Genomic DNA, 22,615 nt, shown 5'->3' with positions numbered 1-22,615 from the left:
ATGTTTGACCAAACCTTGGGTTTCTTTCTCACGATTATCTTTTGAAACTAGGCAACAGGTAATGAAGCAGAGCCCCCAGTTAATCCGGTGGCCAAGTAATTAGCCATTGAATACTGAAGACTGACATCAGATACCATTTTAGGGATCCCCCATTTGACAGATGTCATTTAAAGAATTAAATCCATAGGTGTTTCCAGATGAAGGGTAAAAAGGCTTTGTGTAATTATATATTAACAAATATAAAGCTTAACTAAACTGCCTTTATTAACAAAACTGTCTTATAAACTGCCGTTAACTAAATTGCCTTTTAGTCTTTCAGTTATGGAAGAAATTTCTGTTTCTTTGTCTTAATAATGGGACAGAAGTAAGACTTGAGGCGAATAGATCTCTTGATTTAGCTATAGTTGTGGAGGCATCTTAGGTCTGAATGGCAAAACTAGTTAAGACGTTGTCTACAGAAAATGGCCCTTCACCCTGGTACTTCTGTTGCAGCTCAGAACAGCTACGTAATAGGAAAAAGTAGAATCAGTAGCCTGTAACTTCCACTGGGAAATTTAGAATGTTTAAGGAACAAAACATGATATGATATAAAGAAAAGTAGACTAGAAGTAAGAAATCTTCACTCTACCGTAATTCACCATGTTTATTATTTATAGTTTCCTTCCTTAGTATGTGTATTTTTCAAGCTACCACAAATAGTTCATGGGAAGAGAAAGTAGTAGATAAAGAAAAAAAATCTCAGAACTAGTTCATGTCCTTGAGCAAGTCATTTCACCTCTCTGGGCCTAAATTTCTCATGTAGGAATTGAGAAGTTGGACAAGACTTCTAAGGATGTTTTCAAATGTCAAATTCTGGGGCTAAGTAAGTTTCCATAAACTGTCATTGATTTCCTTACTTACTTATCCTTTTTTTAAAATCTAACTATTTAATCTGGGCCTTTGCTGAATGGGGGTAGGTGGGTGAGGAAGGAGACAAGGTTTTAGCTTTCTGGGTTAGTGAGTAAGGGAACATGGAATCTTGCACTGTTTTTAAAAAAATATTTCATTGATTGTAAAATTTTGAAATATTTTAAGATATATTTCCCTCCTCTTTCCTGCCCTTGCGTCCTTAGTCTCTTTAGAGGTAAAAAGAAATAACAAAACACAGAGTTTAGGTCGTGCCTACTGAGATAAGTTTGGCCAACTGGTGTAACTTTTTCAGAAAATACTCTTATGGCAATAAGCAGATAGGTAAAGCCCTTTGGACTCTGGCCTTTCAGGTGCCTGAAACCTCTTTGCTTTTATTTGAACTATTTGTTTTTCTAACTCAGATGCAAATTAAACTTCCTTTTCTTAAGCCTGACTAATATATGAAAAATGTAGAGAGCTCTTCATTGTCAGAGCCTAGTTTTCCTTTGCTTGCCTTTTTCCCTGCTTCCCGCCTTATAGACAGCCTCTTTCCATTCCCAGTGCCTTAGATTTCGGTGCTCCTAGCTTGGGAGTGAGGACCCACAGAGAGTGGTCTCTGGCGCTAATGGGGACTCTTCTCCGGGTTAGGCCAGCTGTTGATGGCACTCCAGTAGGGGACTGGCTCTTCATGATAGAAAATCTGACTTCAGCCTTTGGCCTCACCACAAGGGTAGATAGTTTGTGGAAAGGATAACTTTAATTGTATTCTTTAAATTCTTTTTTTTAAAAAAAAAAACCTGAAATATACCACCATGCAGAAAAATTCATAAAACATAAATGCTTAGCTTAATGATTATTAAAAGCAAACGAACACCTATGACAAGAAAGAACATTAGTAGCACTTCAAGGTATTATTTGTCTTTTTAAATAAAGCGTTTTTCAATTGATTAAAAATAATGTGCTTGTTCAAGTTCACTTGCATATCTTCACTGGCATTACTAAGACGTCTTACTAACCAGGCCTTTCACTGGGCCAAATTAGCGAGGTCTCCCCTACAAGGAAGCACGCTGGGAATCAACCCACATATTGAAATATCCTGAGAGTAGAAAGGACTTTAAGAGGACATTCCCTTCCATTTGTTTCTTAAGGGCTGCCTTAAATAATTCTTGCAAAGTAGAATTTCTTTTCTTTGGTTAATGGTACAAGTGGGTTTCTTTATTTTTTCCTCATAGGTCTTGTTTTCTACCTGATTGATCATTTTTGTGACTCTCATAGAAACTGGTTTCTCATTTCCTTCTCTCTTTATTTTAGAGGGTGAAAGAGAACTAGTTCTCTGTTGTGGATTTCACACTGTCCAGGGACACAGGGTCATAAAACATGTGTATCACGTTTTCAAGATACCATTGTACCAGCTGGTGCTGGTTTGAGCTATCTATCCTAAGCTTCTTGGTGGTGTCCATATTGCATTTCACCTGACTTTCCCGGATGGCCCCCAGAACGATCCAGATCATCCTCTCTTTGGACTGTCTCAGAACTCCCAGTGCTACAACATTTTCCTTGCCTCTTGGTACTTTGTTCGCATGTCTCCATTCTTTGGCTTTCTTGTTTTTCGAGTGTCACCTGAAAAGAATTGAATTTACAGGACATTTAAACTTTTTAATTTATTTAATTTTTAAAATAGGTAATATATTTACATGGTTAAAAATTCAATAAAAGGTATTCAGTAAAAAAGGTATTGAGTAAAAGTCTCCCCTTTACACCTGTCTCTCCTCAGCCCACTTCCTGCCTCTCTGCCACAGGTAACCATTGTTAGTAGTATCTTCCAGAGTTTCTTTATACTGCATATGTACAACCAAAAACAAATAGGTATTTTAGGAACTTGAGCCGTCCTGAATGCCTTTGCTCTTGGTTTTCTTTCTATTTTATTAAGCCAATTGAAGTCTTAATTTTGTTATTTGTTTTCCCTTCTTTCATACTATGGAATCTTAAGTTTTATCAGGGTAAATTCTCTGTTCATTTCTCCCCTTCCACATGGTTTTTGGTAAATCAAATCAAGGACTTCTTCTCTATTGCTTGAAGTGTCTTTCTATCTTTACTACAAAATATACTCTCCGATGCTTAATAATAACTTGTTGAATTTTAAATGGCCGTGTTTAGTCCTAAGAACTGTCTTAAGTGGGGCAACAAGAAAGTCAGTGTATTAAGTTGAAAGAAGGCCTTCAGAGTTGGCTCCTACCCTTTTTTCCTGTTTATTAAAACCAATAATTGTTATTGGTGTCCTTTTTGTTCTGTGGATATGCCCTCCCATAAGAAAGCCCTGTAAGCAAAAATCCAAATTACAGGATTGATTATGTTCCTTTAAATTGGGCACATACCTATTGCATTAAAAAATTACATATGGTTTCCCAAAGTTCATTTTACCTTCAAGTTTTCATGTCTGTCTTTTCCTGCAAATTGGAGTCAACCTAGAATCAAAGAAAATTAGAATATGGTAGGTTTAGACATCATCTAGTTCAGCCTCCTCATTTTATAAACTTAATAAGGTGAATTCGCGAACACCTCCTAACTCTCAGTTTGTTACAACATATTTCTAGTTTTCCACTTTTCTAATTTTTCATTGATTGATCCTCAGCCTCGGTTGGCTCAGTCCTTCTGAAGTGAGGCATGCAGATACGGAGAGAGAAAAAAACCCCGCTTTTTCATTCACATCCCTTATAATCCCTGTGGTTTAACAGCCCTTCTTAGGATGGGTCCTAAGAAATGCAGTGCTTCTGGGGGAAAGGATGGCATTTGCGTTAGCTCCAGTACTTGACCTTCTCAAGTGAAGGAGCTCTGAGTAGTCTAGCGGCCTAGACGACTTGTTCCAGAGACGTGGGCTCAGTATCGATACTGCTACCACTGTTCAGCTGGACATGTAATTTGGAGGGAATTTTACTTCACCTCTTCACATATTTTTGCTTTTTAAAGGAAGATTATTTCTTAGCCCCCGCCAACCCCCCAGCAGAATGATATAGTGAAAAGAGCACTTAACTGGGAATAGAAAAACCTCATTTTAGTTCTGCCATTGCCTCTTGTCTGCCCTTGGCCAAATCACTTAAATTCTCTGGGCTTCAAATTTCCTTACCTACAATATATGCAAGGTAAGAGTTGCGCTTATGTCTATATCTTTCTAATTTTATTTCACATATTATGCCTGTCACATATTATGTTTTATCTGTTGCAAACTATTCTGTTGCCCTGGTGCCGCCTGCCTTCTGATCTCCATCCCCTTCTTCTGGAATATACTCTATGCTTTAACTTCACCTTTGGACACTTAACCACATTTGTCTAGGCCTAGCCCTGAGGCCTCTTCTTCCTTACAGCCTAACTTGTTGTTTACATTGGAACGGATTCCTCCTCCTGAATTTCTATAATACATTAAGATCCCAGCCCTGAGAAGTGGGTTTTAGTTGTAACTCAGGTTAGGTATGGCAGGGCACCCTGTGCCCAGCAATGTTTACAGTTTTTTCCTTACATCCCTAATATTAATGCCATCAGCTTCCTCAAATGAAGAACTCTTAAGTCACACACACACACACACACACACACACACACACACACACACACACACACACACACACACACACACACACACACACACACACACACACACACACACACACACACACAGCACACGCGCGTGCCGCATGCATGCATGCCCATGAGCTCCTGGCAGAAAATCCTTGCAGAATCTAGTTTCACACACTTTCAGCAGGTGTGCAGAGTGGAGACAGGCTGTTAAAGGAGGATTTACATTTCATTAGGTGTGATTTGAAGTATTGCTAATGAAGCGTTGAATTGCCTGTTGCTGCACAACAGGCCTAGATGCCGCTTTCTGTTTTGAGCGAAAACTAGGTGTTTTAAAGCTAGACGTTTTATTTTGTTTAAAAAAAAGTTTTGCAGCAATATAAAAAAACAAAATGTTTCCATTGTTTTATTCACCAAATCAAATTGAGGCAAATGCTTGTGAGCAAATGGGAGGAAGGCCATTCTCAGGGTGGTGGGTTAAGGAAGTGCGTGGTATGGGGTTCTTTTCCATTCTCCAAGTATCATTATCTAGAGGAAAAGGAATTTAATTAAACAATCTTAAATCAGATTCCTCTTTCATAGCCTTAGCAATAGACCAGGAGCTGAGAAACCTTATTTCTGATCCCATTTCCACCTAATTCTAAATGATCTTGGGCATGTCACTTAACCATTCAGCATCTCAGTCTCCCTCATAGAGAAAATTAAGATTATGCTAATAATCTATGCTATTATGCTATTCTACAGTGTTGTTGTGAAGATTATATCTTGCCTACACTATACAAAACAAAGCAGCCTGTTGTGCTAGCCCTCCTTCATTTTTCTCCATTATACACCTAGCATATATTTATTTGTTTATTGTTCATTCTCTTGTATGCTCCTTAGCTGGAGCAGTGCGTGCCCTATAGTAAGTGTTCAATCCATATTTGTTGAATGAACGAGTCAATCTTATGAGATAATGCCTGTGGAAACACTATGTACTTTTCTAAGTGCTTTGAACATGAAAGGTGACATTATGATTTTTTTTTTTCCTAATGAAAAGTTTTCCCATCTACCAAAATGAATGGAACTCTAGGGGGAAAAACACTGATTATCAATATATCTTTTCCTTTCCTGAAGAATTAGTTTCCTTTAGGGGCTGAGGAATTAGATCAAGAAATGGGTTTCCTGGGGCTTCCCTGGTGACGCAGTGGTTGAGAGTCCGCCTGCCGATGCAGGGGACACGGGTTCGTGCCCCGGTCCGGGAAGACCCCACATGCCGCGGAGTGGCTGGGCCCGTGAGCCATGGCCGCTGAGCCTGCGCGTCCGGAGCCTGTGCTCCGCAACGAGAGAGGCCCCAACAGTGAGAGGCCCGCGTACAGAAAAAAAAAAAAAAAAAAAAGAAATGGGTTTCCTGACATTTTAGGGGACTTTCGGAGGGCTGAATTACTTTTGGTAAGTGCACCAGTCTTAACTCTCCTCTTTTAGCTCCTTAGATTAGCAGGGACTTTATCAAAGACCATTAGGTAATAGCCGCTACCTAGTGCTCTTCCTGATTTATTGGTATCAAGTCTATTACACAAAGGATGTTATTTCCTGAATATTCGAAGTTGTTCTGTCATACCTACCTTTATTAAGTGTTTTGCTTCTTTCTCGTCTGTGGGAGTTGTGTTACCCTCCCTGTATTAACCGACTCTAAAGGAAGTGAGAGAAGCTGACGTGGGGTATATACCAGTTTGGGTTGTCTCATATAACATATGATCTATTTATTCAACAAATACTTCTTGAGTACTTCCTATGTGTGAGACCTTGGGGGTATTGGGCTCTCTTGGGGGGATCACAGATTAATAAAGTCCATTTTTGACCCTTACGTAGCTTATAACATGGTAGTGTGTGGGGTGGTATCACTTTTGATAAGGGGGCCTCAGAAAGGGCCTTATTACTTCATAGTAGGCATAATATTTGGATTTTAGAAAAGAGAGACTGAAACATTCTAGGCAGAAAGAACAATATAAACAAAGGCTCAGAAACAAGGGCATAAGATAATGTAAGAGAAAGCTCAATAGTCTAATTTGATTGGAATTGGGGGAGTTGGGTGATGCGTCTGGGAAGGGTGTGCTGGAGCCAAGTCATGGAGGACTTACAGTGTTAGACGGAGAAGTCTGGTCCTCACTTGATAAGCAATAGACAACTACTGAAGCCTGTTTTTAAAAAAAATAAATTTATTTATTTTTGGCTGTGTTGGGTCTTCGTTGCTGCGTGAGGGCTTTTCTCTAGTTGTGGTGAGCAGGGGCTACTCTTTGCTGCGGTGCACGGGCTTCTCATTGCGGTGGCTTCTCTTGTTGCGGAGCACGGGCTGTAAGCACGTGGGCTCAGTAGCTGTGGCTCATGGGCTCTAGCGTGCAGCCTCAGTAGTTGTGGCACATGGGCTTAGTTGCTCCGTGGCATGTGGGATCTTCCTGGACCAGGGCTCGAACCCGTGTCCCCTGTATTGGCAGGCGGATTCTCAACCACTGCGCCACCAGGGAAGCCCTACTGAAGGCTTTTGAATGGGAGTAAGGATATGTGATCAAAGTTGTGTTTTGAGGAGGTGAATGTGGCAGTGATGTGTAGGATAAACCAGAGGGAAAGAGAACTGGGACAGAGCGACCGGCTATGAAGTAGTGAGGGTCTGAAGTGTGGTGGTGGAAGTGAAAAGTAAGGGGAATAGGTGAAGTCAGAAGTGATGTAGAGATAAATTGATAGGAATTTGTGATTGATTGTAGAAGCTTAAGGAAAGAGTTGAGCATTCAGTCCTTCATTTGATAATTGGATCAATTGTTATTGTCTTCTTTATACCCAGGTTCTGTTCCATACCCTTGGGAACAAAGCAGGCAAGCTCTATATACCACTCCTGGAAGTCAGTTTTTGTTGGGGAGACAGATAATAGACAAGTAAAGAAATAAAATTATTACAGATAACCATAGGTACATTAATGAATTTAATATAGTCCAGGTACCTTAAAGATTGTGGTGCTGTAACTTGGTACAGAGACCCAAACGTGGAGAATGCAGAAGAGTCAACGGCTACATGCTCTCTTAAATATTCAGTGTCTTAAATATGCTTTTAGCAAGTACTAAGTTATAATCTTCAAAAGGACCCATATCACAGGTATTCTGAGTTGTTTAAAAGCCAGTATTGTTACTCCACTGAGTTTGCCAATCTTAGATTTTTACATAGGCAGGAGATCAATACATTTCAACATTAGTGTTGAAATTTTCCCCAGAAAAGAAAATTTTCCCCAGAAAAGAACCTCAGGTCTTCTCTAGTCCTTGTACAAGTCCTAATTTGCAGTTCCAAGGTTCTGAGCCACATAGTGTATAAGAGACAACTTTTACCTGAATTCTTTTTTTTTTTTTTTTTTTTTGTGGTACGCGGGCCTCTCACTGTTGTGGCCTCTCCCGCTGCGGAGCACAGGCTCCGGACGCGCAGGCTCAGCGGCCATGGCTCACGGGCCCAGCCGCTCCGCGGCATGTGGGATCTTCCCGGACCGGGGCACGAACCCGTGTCCCCTGCATCGGCAGGTGGACTCCCAACCACTGTGCCACCAGGGAAGCCCTTACCTGAATTCTTGGGTGTATATTATTAGCTAATCACCTGAGCCATAACATTACGCTGACTGGTAATTTTAGGAATTAATCTCTGATGGTTTCTCCAGGGTGTAGTTTATGAAATCTTTTTATTCTATTAAGAATTAACCTGTTGGGGAATTCCCTGGTGGCGCAGTGGTTAAGAATCTGCCTGACAATGCAGGGGACACGGGTTCGAGCCCTGGTCCAGGAGGATCCCACATGCCGAGGAGCAACTAAGCCTGTGTGCCACAGCTACTGAAGCCCGCATGCCTAGAGCCTGTGCTCTGCAACAAGAGAATCCACTGCAATGAGAAGCCCACGCACCTCAACGAAGAGTAGCCCCCGCTCACCGCAACTAGAGAAAGCCCACGTGCAGCAACGAAGACCCAATGCAGCCAAAAATTAAAAATAAATAAATAAGTTTATTTTTTAAAAAAAGAATTAACCTGTTGAATGGGATATTTAATAATGACCGTATAAATGTTGGAGGATTCTCGAGGTTACAGTGATATTGATCATCTTCTCACTATAATTAGCCATATTTTAAATCCATTCTTAGTAAAAGAGAGTAAGACTGTGACATCATTATACAGGGATTGACTGATTCCAAATTCACATGAGTTGTAAATTCTTTATATATAACCCTATTTGACACAATTCAAGATTAGGATTTCCCCATTATATGGCATTTTCTGTCAACTGATTCTAGCAAAATTTTTGATACCTGCTCTGAAAAGGCACTCCTGTTCCAGACACTTTGAGTCTACAAAGTTTGGCCTATGGAATGAAGTTTGAATAAAATATTCCTCCCATTTCAGAGGATAAGGTACCCAACCCATCTGCTGTTCAATGTCAATCCCTCTCCCTGTGCCTTTGAGCCCATCCATGCCTCCCAACTTCCTCTAGCACTTCACTCTCTCAGTTATCCCCTCTCTTTTCTGTACTTTCTATCTTTCCCTTTCACAGTGGTTCTTCCCCTCAGCCTATAAACATACGAAAAGCCTCTCCCATCTTAATGAGCCCACACTTGACCCCCATATCTCCAGCAGGTATAATCTCTCTTCTCATGCCATTGAAGCTTTTAAAGAGTAGCCGTTGCTCACCCTCACCACCTGCACATCTCCTACCCACTCCTCCATCCTTGCAGCTGAGTCTGCATCCTCCCCGCTCTACTGGCATTCTCAATATAAGATCCTCCAGGATCTCAAATTACCAAATCTAATGGACATTTTTTCTGTTCTTATCTCACTGAACCTCTCTGCTGTATTTGACACTGTTTATTACTCCCTGATTCTTGTAGTTCTTCACTTCCTTGGCCTAATTCTCTTTCCATCTCGGACTGTTCCTTCTCTTTCCTTCATTTCTTCCACTTTTCCTTTAAATGTTGACATTCCCACAGGTTCAGTCCTTGGCCTGTGTTCCTCTCATTTGGCAAATTCTCCCTGGCTGATCTTACCCATTCTCTCACATGAATCTGTATCTCCAGCCTAGAGCACTCCTTAAATATTCAGTGTCTTGCCAGGCATCTCCACCTGGACTTCCCATAGGTAACTCAGTGTATTCAAAATTGAACTCGTTTTCTCCCCTCAAACCTACTTACTCCATCTGCTACTTTAGTTGAGGATACCACCCAAATTCTAGGTGTCATTATTGACTCTCCAGTTTTCTGCAGTCCTTGAGGATCACTTAGGAAGCTATCAGTGAATGTTGCACATTTTTACAAGTAGGAAAAAATTGTGGCTCAGAAATGTTACTCTGCTATTGAAATTCCCTCACCTAGTGTGTGGTAAAGCCGGGTTTCAGTTCCCGGGATATGTGAATTTAATGCTCATGGTCTTTCTACCATATCATGCTGTCTCTATAGAGTATATTGCAGGATGATTTTGGGGTTTTGTTTTTTACTATCATTTTTAGATAATTTCTGTCATTTTGCACGGCCTCAATATGAATATAGTATGGGTTTTTTTTAGTTCATTTGTTGCATATCATATCTTCAGCATGGTATCTAAGATGTAGAAAAGGTGAAAAGACTTTTCAAACTAAAATTAATAAATTTTTATGGGTGGATGAGCTAAAGAGTGGAAAAGGTCGATTAGACACCTAGCATAAAGTTGGATATAGTTATGAGTTAGTTGATTTTAGCTGCATCATTGCCTCATGACTAAGAGATTCATTCATACATTCAACAAATATGTATGAACTGTCTGCCTTGTACCAGATGGGCATCATATTACATCTTCTGCTTGCTAAGCTAAGAAAGTCACAGTAGTTGGAGATATACCCCTGCCTTTAAGGATCTCAGGGTCCAGTGAGAGTTACTGATGTATAAACAGAGTGACAGTACTATGTTAAGTGCTCTAACAGAAGTGTTGTGGGAACACACAGGAAGGAAGGATAATTCTGTTTGAGAGAGTTGAATGGAGAGGAGGTGATATTTGAGCTGTACCTTGAAGTATTAAAGTATGGTTAAAAAACATTTCATCTGTTAAAGAGAAGAAAGAGTAGTTTGGGTATAAAGAACAGTACATGAAAAGACAGAGAGGCGTGCAAAACGTTGAAGTGTTTAAAACCATGCGTTTCATTGTGACTGGAGCATGGGGCTTGGTTTGGTAAGAAGGGAGATAAAGGAGAGAGGCAGGTTGGATCCCACTGTGTGCATTCAGCAGTTTTGTTTTGTTTTTTTTCTCCTGCTTCTAGAGTTCTCAGGTCTGAAGTAACCTCTGGGGCCCATTTTGAGCCAGTGCAGCTGTACTGACTTTGGTCCTAGTGACTTTGGACTCTTGGAGTAGCTTATGCACAAGTGTCCTACTGGTTTATGTCAAGTGTGTGAATACTAAGTGACTTGAATATTACCCCTTAGTCCCCTCCTGCTACCCCGCCTGAGGTGCCAAGTTGCAGAAGGAAGAGCAGCATCTGTGTGGCAGCAACAGCGTTACCGTAATCCCGTTTGTTGAGTCCTTCTTCTGTGCCAGGCACTGTAGTAAGGACTTTTTGTGAATTTTCACTTAATCCTCATAATCTGATAAGGTAGGTGCTGTCACTCATTATCACTATTTTATCAATAAGAAAACTTAGCCTTAGCAACCTAAGTTGGTTGCCTAAAATCATGACAGCTAATAAGCAATGGAGCTGGGCCTTGAATCCAGGTCTTTGTGGCTTAAAGCCTCTAAACCGCTCTCCTCTGCTGCTTTCTAAGAGAAAGGAGAATGAGAATAAATTCTAGAATATGATACAGTGAAGAGAGGCATCTACGTAATAAACCTGCTTTTTGCCTTTTGCTTTACCCCCAGAGCAGCTGCAGGCTGGGTACCCCCAAGAGGGGAAGGGGGAAGGAGATCAAAAGCAAACTCATACTGAAGGGCAGTGAGGAGGGGTGGCCACGTAGGAGGTTCAGAGCCGCCCTGCCTTGGGGAGCAGTATATGCTGTTTCAGAGCTGAAGCAGCTGCTGTTCTGCCAGGTGTGGCTTCCTGTGACCAGGATGTGGGCGGGAAGGGGGTGTCAGCTGCTCCAAATGTGGGTTGAAGGGCATGGGGTTACAAGGTCAAACCAAATGAGGAAGTGTATGCAGAAGCAGTGGGAAACAGCAAAGCCACAGACAGATGGGGTGCTAGCATTATCTGCATGGAGCTTAGCTTGGGAAAATACCGTAAATAGCTGCTGTGAACTCTGTGGCATGTGCAAGGGCTTTTTTTTTTTTTTTTTTTTTTTGCCAGAGTTAAAGGTATTAAGTAAAAAAGATTTCTTCATTGGTCTGAGGTTTGGACCAGATGACCTGGTGTGCTGAAAAGAGTTCAGGACTCTGAGGAACCCTTCTATTCCTGTTCCCACCTCTGTGGTCTCAGCTTGGGCAGAGCGCTCTGTGCTTGCTTTCTTATCTGTAAAGTGAGGAGTTAGACTTGATAAGTAGTTTTGAAGCTTTTTCAAAATTGCAGTATTGTGTGATAATTAAGTGTAGGCTTTGGGGCTTCCCTGGTGGTGCAGTGGTTAAGAATCCGCCACCGCGGAACGTGCAGGGAACACGGGTTCGAGCCCTGGTCTGGGAAGATCCCACATGCCGCGGAGCAGCTAAGCCCGTGCGCCACAACTACTGAGCCTACGTTCTAGAGCCCGCGAGCCACAACTACTGAAGGCTGTGCACCTGGAGCCCGTGCTCCGCAACAAGAGAAGCCCCCGCTCGCCGCAACTAGAGGAAGCCTGTGCACAACAACGAAGACCCAACGCAGTCAAATATAAGATAAATAAATAAATTTATAAAGGAAAAAGGAATAAGCTTTGGAGTTAGACTGCCTTGGTTCAGTTCTAAGTTTCACCACTAAACAACTTTGTGGTCTTGCTACAATTTCATCATCTATAAAATGTCCCTACCTCATCGAGTGGTGGCTGTGAGACAGACAGGTATTGTATAAGGCATCTCAGTAGGGTGCCTGCCACATAGTACCTGCTTAATACATGCTAAATGTTATTATTTCTTCAAATAGACTCATAGGTACAATTATCAATGAATAAAAGGAATATAAATATGGGATTTGGAGGTCTCTCTTGCTCACCCCTCAGTGTAGTGGAATAGAGACCTGGAAGATGAGGGCTCTAAATATATAGTTCAAACAGAAGTATGAGCCTAAATGAAAAAGGAAATTGCCTGTGTCCTGATGTCCTGCTTTTTAGTTCAGTATTTCTCAGCTGGGCACCAGGACACAGGCACTCTGGGGATTCAGGCAGTTGTGCCTTTGCTGGAGCCTTTCCTGGGACACACTGGGACTATAATTGTAATTTTACTTGAGAGACCCACTGAGCAGATTAGCATTCAGAAAGGCATCAGGACTCCTTTTCAGCAGGGTGTAAGTCATTTTGACAGTGCAGGTCATTTATTTCTGAACAGCTTCCTAGTCTGAGGTAGAATCTGTTTAGATTTAGCATTACGTTTTTTCTATAGTAAAACAGGGAAAACTTGAAAGGACATTTATTTGTTGCCTGCTGTATTGGCTGTATAGTTACTTAGAAGCGAATGCCAAAAACTGTAGCCATTGACTAGTGGACAACTGGCTACTGCTCTTATCACTGTTATAGCTGTTCTTCAGATCAGCTGTATTTGTATTGTTATTGGGTAGCAGAGTCCTTCTCTGTGCGTGCACACTCTGAAACCAATAGGCAGAGAGGATTTGCCCCCGTAGAAGGTACCAGAATTAAGAATTTATAGTTAGGCAGGAAACAGCTAAGAACTGTTGTAAGTCAGATTAGCTAGTTGCCTGGTTCAGAAGAGGTGACGTATGTCTGGGAGAAAAAGGTACATATGTATATATTAGGTTTAGCAGACAAGAATTTAAGGCTAGAAGTCAGCTAACAATGAGAGGGTCAGGCAATTCCGGAAGTCAAAACAGTTAGGATCTAGGGTCCAAACCCTGGGGAGATGGTCGTAAATCAGTGTCGATAACAGTTAGAGCCGGATGGAGCCAACTGCCCCCTTGTAGATTAGCTCAATCCCTGAGCCCCTAGGTGTTCATTATAGCTGGAAGGCCATCAGATACCTGCGGGTTACCTTCGCCCCAACTGAAATGATGACCTCTCAGGGGAGGGAGAACTTGGTTGGGTGGAGAACTGCTCTCCTGGGCCTTGTGTCCCACAGCAAACCAGGAGCTGGGTAATAAACCTTTCCCTAAGAAGCTTTCTGTTCTGTGATATACTCCACCCCTGCCTTGAGTACTCCTCCCTGTAATGTCCTTTCATATGTACCCACCCTTTATTACTTTAATTTATACATTTTGTATGGCTAAAAAGCTTAATCCAGTCCTGGGGTGAGGGTGGGGAAATGCTCAGGAGTTGGCTGCATGCAGTACTTTGGTAACTGTGTGCGTTTATTGTATTGTGTTTGCGGTGTGCTAGGATTTGTTTGGCATGAGCGTGAATGCGCTCGCACCTGGCCTTGCACAATGTCCCTGCTCCTTACTGTAGACGGAAGAGCATATCTCTTACCCTGCGTTAGCAATGGCAAAGCTCCCCCATCGTGTGCTCTATCCCCACATTGCTAATTAGAAATGAAAAGCCTGTGCTTTTTTTTTTTTTTTTTTTTTTTTTTTTTTGTGGTACGCGGGCTTCTCACTGTCGTGGCCTCTCCCGTTGCGGAGCACAGGCTCCGGACGTGCAGGCTCAGTGGCCATGGCTCACGGGCCCAGCCGCTCCGCGGCATGTGGGATCTTCCAGGACCGGGGCACGAACCCGTGTCCCCCGCAACGGCAGGCGGACTCTCAACCACAGCGCCACCAGGGAAGCCCGAACCTGTGCTTTTCAGAAGGCTCATCTTATGCCGGCATGACACATTTGTTAATACTCCATGCCGTAACTTGTGAAGAGCTGTTCCACCGCTGCTAATGGGCCTTGTGCTCACACACATTCAGTGGCTGTTGTTATAAACTGATATTTTCCCTTGGACCATAAGCCACAATTCAATTTCAATTTCCCTTTTAACTCATTTACTTCACAAAGATCTAATTTAAGACAGATTAGGTAGAATATTATTGGACTTCATGAGTACCAAGTGACCGTTGCTTAAGAAATATTCTCGTAAGAATCCAAGGCTTGCTGTCCTTCCCAGTCCTCCTGAGCTTTAAAGGATCTGGTGTTGGAGCACAGCATCGAATAAGGGACGAATCTTCTTTTCTGGATTCTTACCAGCAGTTTAACAATGATGCCTGACATTTAAATCAGCCATGTGTATGACTTTAAAATGCTTTTGTATATATTTTTTTAAAAGCCAACCCATCACCAGTCATCCCTATCCATTCTCTCTCCCATAGTCACTGTCCTGCTAAGAACAGGGGGTATAAGTAGGGGATATAGGGCAGGGAAAAAGCAGCCTGTGGTACAGTTCTGTCTGGTACCCTTCTGCCCCATGCTGCCCTCTGCCCACATAAGTATAGTTGTCAGGATAGTATTAAGCACTGTTGACCATGGACTTGACAGAGTTTCAGTTGAAGGAGCAAAATAAGTAACTCAGGAGAGTTCTAGCAAGATGTAATGTGAAGGAATGAATAACAGTAGGTTTTCTCCTCAAAGGTACAGTTTGCTGCTTTGTTGCACTTAATATTGGATGCTTCTGTGCATTTTGCAAACTGTAGACTCACAGATTGCAGAGCTGGAAAGGACCTGGGTACGCCCGTCAGGCAGCCCCTCTCTCATGTTAGAGATGAGGAAAATGAGATCCAGAGAGCTGCAGGGGCTCCCCCAGGCCACATAGCCAGGTAGAGGCAGGTGAAGAAGGACAACCTATGTGTTTTAATACCTGACAGGTGATGTGGCAGTTCTCAAATCCTGATGAGCACAGATTCCTCTGCAGCTTGTGTATCAGAACCTCTGAGGTTGGGACTTGAGAATCTGCTTTTTTTTTTTAAAGCTGATCAGATCATTCTTAAGCAACCAGTCTGGTTTAGGTCAGAACTGGTGTTAGTACATAACAGGGATTAGCCAACCTTGATCCCTGGCCCAGATCAGCTCTGCCATTTGCTTTCCTACAGCCCATGAGTTAAGAAGAAGGGTTTTCACGGGACTTCCCCGGAGGTCCAGTGGTTAGGACTCCACGCTTCCACTGCAGGGGGCACAGGTTCCATCCCTGGTTGGGGAACTAAGATCCCACAAGCCTCATGGTGTGGCTAAAAAAAAAAAGAAGGGTTTTCACATTTTTAAAGGGTTGGGGAAAAGTCAAGAGCATAATAATATTTTGTGATATGTGAAAATTTTACGAAATTAAAATTTCCTTGTCTGTAAATAAAGTTTTATTTGAACACAGCCACTCTTATTTGTTTATGTATTGTCTGTGGTTACTTTTGCAACTACAATGGCAGGTTGTTGCAACAGGGACTGTATGGCCCATAGAACCTGTACTGTTTGCTATCTGACCCTTTACAGAAAAGGTTTGCTGACCCCCGATATATATTATTCTATCTCTCAGATAAGCCCTGCAAGCCCCAGTGTTAAAAGGAGATTGCTAAGCTCTGAGAACTTGTGTTGGTCCAAACAGCATCTTGCTTTATGCAAAAGATGAAGTTTGAAAAACTGCATATGAATTAAGCATATGTAAATCTAATTATTTTAACAGTAAAGTATGTTTTATTGTAATACAACTTGCTGCTTGAAGTATGGAGGATTCACCTTCGTTTCTGGAGGTTTAGTGAAAGCTAGATGTTTATTTCTCTTTGAATAGAAAAAATATCTCCTGTTTTTATACTTGATAAAGATAGAGGGTGTAAATATTTAGAAAGGAGTGATGATAAACTATTCTGTATACAGTATTCAGTATCCAAATTAATTGTGAAATTTCTACTTCACACATAAAATGTCCATAAGGAAGCCTTTATACCTACAAAACCATCGTTTTAAAATTCACTAAAAAGACCTAGTTTCCCTCAGGATCATCAGTCTCTTTCTTGCCAACTCGGCACTGTACTCATTCAGAATCCTAGCTACCTCCTAGTTCTTCTTCAACCAAGGCCTAACAACTTCAGTTTCCTAACGTCTTCCTTTTTCTTTTCCTCTTCTCCTTTTCCCTCACCTCAGGCATACAAGCATTTGTTCAGTCACCAAGCAACAGGCATTTATCGAGCATCTGCTCCATGCCAGGTGCTGTGCAGGCTCTGATTCTGAGATAGGAAACACCCTCAGTGGTCCCTCTAGACCTATCTTTCCATCATGACCAAACTACAAGATGAGAAATTAGGAAGGTGCAGAGTTTGTTAACTTTTAACAACCCTGTTGCCTGTCTTCTTCTAAGGCGGGTAGGTGACTTTGGAAAGGCCCAGCCTGGTGGTTTTGGATCCTGGGGCACGGGCCAGTGCTTCTTCCCTTGTTGCTGAGGCTTTTATGCAGCGTACCCCAGGGGCTCAACGTTCTCATTCACCGGAGACTCCACCCCCCACACCAGGTTCATTCTCTGCCATGTTCCCATTGAACTGCCTCTCAATCCGGCACAATAGGAGCTGTAAAGAGGCTCTAAACTTGGAATAATATGTTGCTCCTTGCTGCCTGACCTTTGATAGGTGGTGTCCCTCTCCTGAGCTTTTGTGAGATGCATAGAGGATAATCATCCCTCCTTCACACATACTTCACGGGGATATTATGAGGTTGAATGAGGAGGTTATTTAAAAGGCTTGGCATTTTCAGAGAGGGGGTTGCTATAGAAACACAGAGGAGTACAAGTACTTCAGAGAGGGGGTTTTGAGAGAGTGCAGGGCTCTTTGTTTCTTTGGGAAGCCAAAATATGGAAGAGCCAGTAGCCCAGCCCTTGACCTCTTTCAGCCTAACCCCAAGTCTACTACTTCCTCTTGCTTTTAGGATTAGTCTTTCCCTGCAACGTGCCCCACTGGAACCAGTCCCTTCTAGTACAGGAAGAACATTATTGCAGTGCATTCTCACCCTGGGGATGGTGCATTGAGCATTTCCAGGATGTATATGGCTCAGTACCAGCACTGCTTTTCTACTGTGGAGAGACCGGTGTGGCTCTGTCAGATTAGGAAAGGAAAGAGCAGAAGATGAGAAGACAGGAACTTCGAAAAATCTGCCAGCAACCGTTTATTGGGAGTGCTTGGGCTGAGCGTTATATTGGAGCTGTGGGAGGCAGTGGGAGGAGTGAGGTTGGTTCCCGCTCTCCAAGAGCTTGAAACTTAGTTCTAGGAGTAGGTGGAGAGGGTGGAGGGGAGGGTACAAAAAGAGCTGGGAGAATAATGAAAGACACAAACTCTGAGTGTAGAAAAGGGGGAGCTCAGAGTAACTGGAAATATACCACAAAAAGGTGGGACCTCAGTACCAAATTCAAAATATCGCTGACCTCTGTGGGAGGGAGAGTGTGTATTTGGAAAGGAGTGCAGAAAGGAGCAGTATTGGTAAGGCGTTATTTCCTAGGCTAACTGATGGGTGCATAAATGTTTGTGGTATCGTTCTTTAGAACTTTTTATATGTCTTATACCTCTTACATGGTTCAGTTTTGTGTGTGTTTTTGTGGTGTTTTGTTTTCATTGAGATACAGTTCACAAGCTAGAAAATCCACCATTTTAAAGTGTACAATTCATTGGCTTTTTGTTCACAAGGTTTGCAGGCATTACCACTATCTAGTTTCACAACACTTTCATCACCCTAGAGAGACCCATTTGCAGCGAGTTCCTAATCCCCTCTCCATCCAGCCCTAGGCAGCCACTAACCAACTTTCCATCAAGATTTGCCTGTTCTGGACACTTCACGTAAACGAAATCGTACAACACGTGGCCTTTTGTGTCTGAACTCTTTTCAAGATTTTGCAAGACCATGTTGTAGCATGTATAAACACTTAAATTCTCTTTCTTTTTTTCTTGGCCCAGATGTCCTTATTTTTCAAAAAGCTCCTTAAATCTTTCTGAAGTTCAGAATGGGTTGGGAACCACTTTTAGCTATTACTATTCTTAATTCTATTATTTGGCTTGTAATAAAACTGATTTTTAAAAATGTGTCAATAACACCTTACTGGGCACTTTTCAGGTAGTAATGTACAGTTGACCCTTGAACGATGCAGGGGTTAAGGCCATGGACCCTCAGCATAGTTGAAAATCCACATATAATTTCTAGCCAGCCCTCCAAACATGCAGTGTCCCCCACACCTGCGCTCCCTTAGTGTCTGCGGTTCCTCTGTACCTGTGCTTCCGCAGCCACAGATTCAACCGACTGTGGAGCGTGCAGCACTGTAGGATTTACTATTGAAAAAATCCACGTACAGGTGGACCTGAGCAGTTCAAACCCACGTTGTTCAAGGGTCAATATATTTTTATTGTGGTAAACTATACATAACACAAAATTTACCATTTTAACCATTTTTAAGTGCACAATTCAGTGGTATTAAATACATCCACCATGTTGTACAACCATATCGCCACTGTCCATGTCCACAAATTTTTTTATCATCCCAAACAGAAACTTTGCCCATTAAACCAAAACTGTCCAATCCTCCTGCCTGAGGCCCCTCATAAACTCTATTCTACTTTCTGCCTCTATGAATTTGCTAATTCTAGATACCTCAGATAAGTGGAATCATATAACATTTGTCCTTTTGTGTCTGGCTTATTTCACTTAGCATAATGTCTTCCAGGTTCATCTATGTTGTAGCATATGTCAGAATTTCAATCCTTTTAAGACTGGAGAGTATCCTGTTACATGGATATATGCCACATTTTGTTTACCTGTTTGTCAGTTGATGGGTTGTTTCCACTTTTGCAGTATTTTGAATAGTGCTTTTATGAACATCCATGTATACATTTTTGTGTGAACCTGTTTTTAGTTCCCCTGGATATATAGCTAGGAGTGGAATTGCTGGGTCATGTGGTAACTCATTGTTTAACTTTTGAGGAACTGCCAACTGTTTTCCAAAGTGGATTAACAATTTTATATTCCTGCCAGTAATATATGAGAGTTCCAGTTTCTTTATATTCTTGCCAGCATTTGTTATTTTCCATGTTCTTTTTTTAAATTATTACCATCCTAGTGGATGTAAAGAGGTATCTCATTGTGGTTTTATTTGCATTTCCCTAATGACTAATAATGTTGAATATCTTTTCATGTGCTTATTGGCTGTTTGTATATCTGCTTTGTAGAAATGTCTATTTAAATCCTTACCCATTTTTAAGTTGGATTATTTGTCTTTTTACTGTCGAGTCGTAGGTTTTTTTTTTTTTAATCTATTCTGGCTGCTAAACCCTTATTAGATACATGATTTGCAAATATTTTCACCCATCCTTTGGGTTGTCTTTTCACTTTCTTAATAGTGTCATTTCCTGCACAAAAGTTTTGAATTTTGATGAAGTCTCGTTTATCTATTTTTTTCGTTGGTTGCTCGTGCTTTAGGTGTCACACCTATGACACCATTGCCTAATCCAAAGGTATAAAGATCTACACCTATGTTTTCTTCAATGAGTTTTATAGTTTTAGCCTTTACATTTAGGTCTTTGATCCATTTTGAGTTAATTTTCATATCGGGTGTGAGATAGAGGTTCAGATTCATTCTTTTGCATGTGGTTATCAAGTTGTCCCAGCACCATTTATTGAAGACTGCTCTTTCCCCTTTAAATCGTCTTGGAACCCTTGTCGAAAATCAATTGACTATAGACGTATGGGTTTATTTCTGGACTCTCAATTCTATCCTATTGATGTGTTTGGCTATCCTTATGTTAGTACCACAGTTTTGATTATTATAGCTTTGTGGTAAGCTTTGAAATGGAGAAGTGCGAGTCTTCAACTTTGTCCTTATTTTTTCAAGATTGTTTTGGCTATTTTGGTTCCCTTAAATTTCTATACAGATTTTAGGATCAGCTTGTTAGTTTGTGCCCAAAAAGGCAGTTGAAATTTTGATAGAGATTGCATTGAACCATAACAGTATTAAGTCTTGCAATCCATGAGTGCAAGATGTCCTTCCATTTATTTATGTTTTTTTCAATTTCTTTTAATGATGTTTTATAGTTTTCAGTGTATAAGTCTTATACTTCTTTTGTTAAATTTATTCCTAGGTGTTTTATTCTTTTGGATGCTCTTGTAAATGGAGTTGTTTTCTTTCTCTTTTTTCTTTTTATAGTTTTTAAAACATTTATTTAATTTATTTTTGACTGCATTGGGTCTTTGTTGCTGTGCACATGGGCTTTCTCTAGTTGCGGCGAGTGGGGGCTACTTTTTGTTGCGGTGCGCGGGCTTCTTATTGCGGTAGCTTGTCCTGTTGCGGAGCACGGGCTCTAGGCACACAGGCTTCAGTAGTTGTGGCGTGCGGGATCAGTAGTGGTTCGCAGGCTCAGTAGTTATGGCTCGCGGGCTCTAGAGTCCAGGCTCAGTAGTTGTGGCACACGGGCTTAGTTGCTCCTCGGCATGTGGGATCTTCCTGGACCAGGGCTCGAACCCGTGTCCCCTGCATTGGCAGGTGGATTCTTAACCACTGAGCCACCAGGGGAGCCCCATAGCGTTGTGTTCTTTTTTTTTTTTTTTTGTGGTACACGGGCCTCTCCCTGTTGTGGCCTCTCCTGTTGCAGAGCACAGGCTCCGGACGCGCAGGCTCTGCGGCCATGGGTCACGGGCCCAGCCGCTCTATAGCATTGTTTTCTTAATTTCATTTTCAGATTGTTTATTGCTAGTATATGGAAATACAACTGATTTTTATATGTTGGTCTTGTGTCTTGGAACCTTGCTGAACTCGTTTATGAGCTCTGATAGTTTTGTGTGTATCTATTCCTTAGGGTTTTCCATATACGAGATCATTTCATCTGCAAATAGAAATAGTATTTCTTGCTTAATTGGCTTGTCTAGAACGTCCCGTACAGTGTTGAATGGAAGTGGTGAGAGTGGAATCCTTGTTCCTCATTTTAGGGAGAAAGCTTTTAGTCTTTTAACATTAAAAACGATGTTAGCTGTGGATTTTTCATAGATGCCCTTTATCAGGTTAAGGAAGTTCCCTTCTATTTCTAGTTTGTTGAATGTTTTTATTACGAAAGAGTATTGGATTTTGTCAAACGTTTTTTCTGCATCTATTGAGATGATCATGCAGCAATTATGCTTTATTTTATTAATATTTTGTATTACATTGATTGCTTTTCATATGTTAAATCATCTTTGCATTTCTGGGTTAAATCTCACTTGGTCGTGGTGTATAATCCTTATTTTATATGCTACCAGATACTGTTGGCTGGTACTTTGTTGAGGCTTTTTGTATCTATATTCATAAGGGATATTAGTCTATAGTTTTCTTTTCTTGTAATGTCTTTGTATGGTTTTGTATCAAGGCAGTACTGACCTTACAGAAGGAGTTGGGAAGTGTGCCCTTTTCTTCTATTCTTTGGAAGAATTTGTGAAGGATCGGTGTTAATTCTTTAAACATTTGGTAGCATTCATCAGAGAAGCCATCTGGTCCTGGGCTTTTCTTTGTGAGCGTTCATTTTTTTAATGCAAGGTGCAGAAGAGTATTTATGGTAGAATCCCATTTGAGAGAGAGAGAGAAGGAGAGTCTTTTTAAGGCTATATTTATTAATACAGAAAAGTTTTGAAAAGATATACAAGCAGCAAAGGTTATCGTTGGGTCATGAGATGGAACTTGTCTTCTCTTCCCTTTTTTTTTTTTTTTTTTTTTTTTTGTGGTACACGGGCCTCTCACTGTTGTGGCGTCTCCCGTTGCGGAGCACAGGCTCCGGATGCGCAGGCTCAGCGGCCATGGCTCACAGGCCCAGCCGCTCCGCGGCACGTGGGATCCTCCCGGACTGGGGCACGAACCCGCGTCCCCTGCATTGGCAGGCGGACTCTCAACCACTGCGCCACCAGGGAAGCCCGTCCTCTCTTCCTTTTTTAATGATTATGAACGTGTTTTGCTTTAAATTAAAAAACAGAACAAAACCAAAAACCTACTTAAAATGGCTAGCATTTGACCATTTGCTTTTTTCACCTGCACGGTGAGATGCTAGGGCTGTGTACCTGCCACTGACCTTGTGTCCTTAGGAACTCAGTCTAGTAGGCCCCTACATCTCTCTCCAGCTTCACAGTCTGCTGCTCCCCCTCTCTATTTTATCCTCCATCAACACTGAATTACTTATCA

The 22,615-nt window shown here is 41.6% G+C and overlaps 1 protein-coding gene across 5 annotated transcripts in view; it reads left to right on the top strand.

Annotated features, from left to right (window-relative positions):
• Window positions 1–22,615, top strand: part of SCN8A (sodium voltage-gated channel alpha subunit 8) — a 112,824-nt gene that overhangs the window by 1,181 nt on the left and 89,028 nt on the right. The gene's annotated exons all lie outside the window — the stretch shown is intronic.

This window comes from Lagenorhynchus albirostris, chromosome 11 (genome assembly GCF_949774975.1).
Source record: "Lagenorhynchus albirostris chromosome 11, mLagAlb1.1, whole genome shotgun sequence".
NCBI lineage: Eukaryota > Metazoa > Chordata > Mammalia > Artiodactyla > Delphinidae > Lagenorhynchus > Lagenorhynchus albirostris.
The sequence above is the reverse complement of the archived record's forward strand: the minus strand, read 5'-3'. Positions and strand labels throughout refer to the sequence as shown.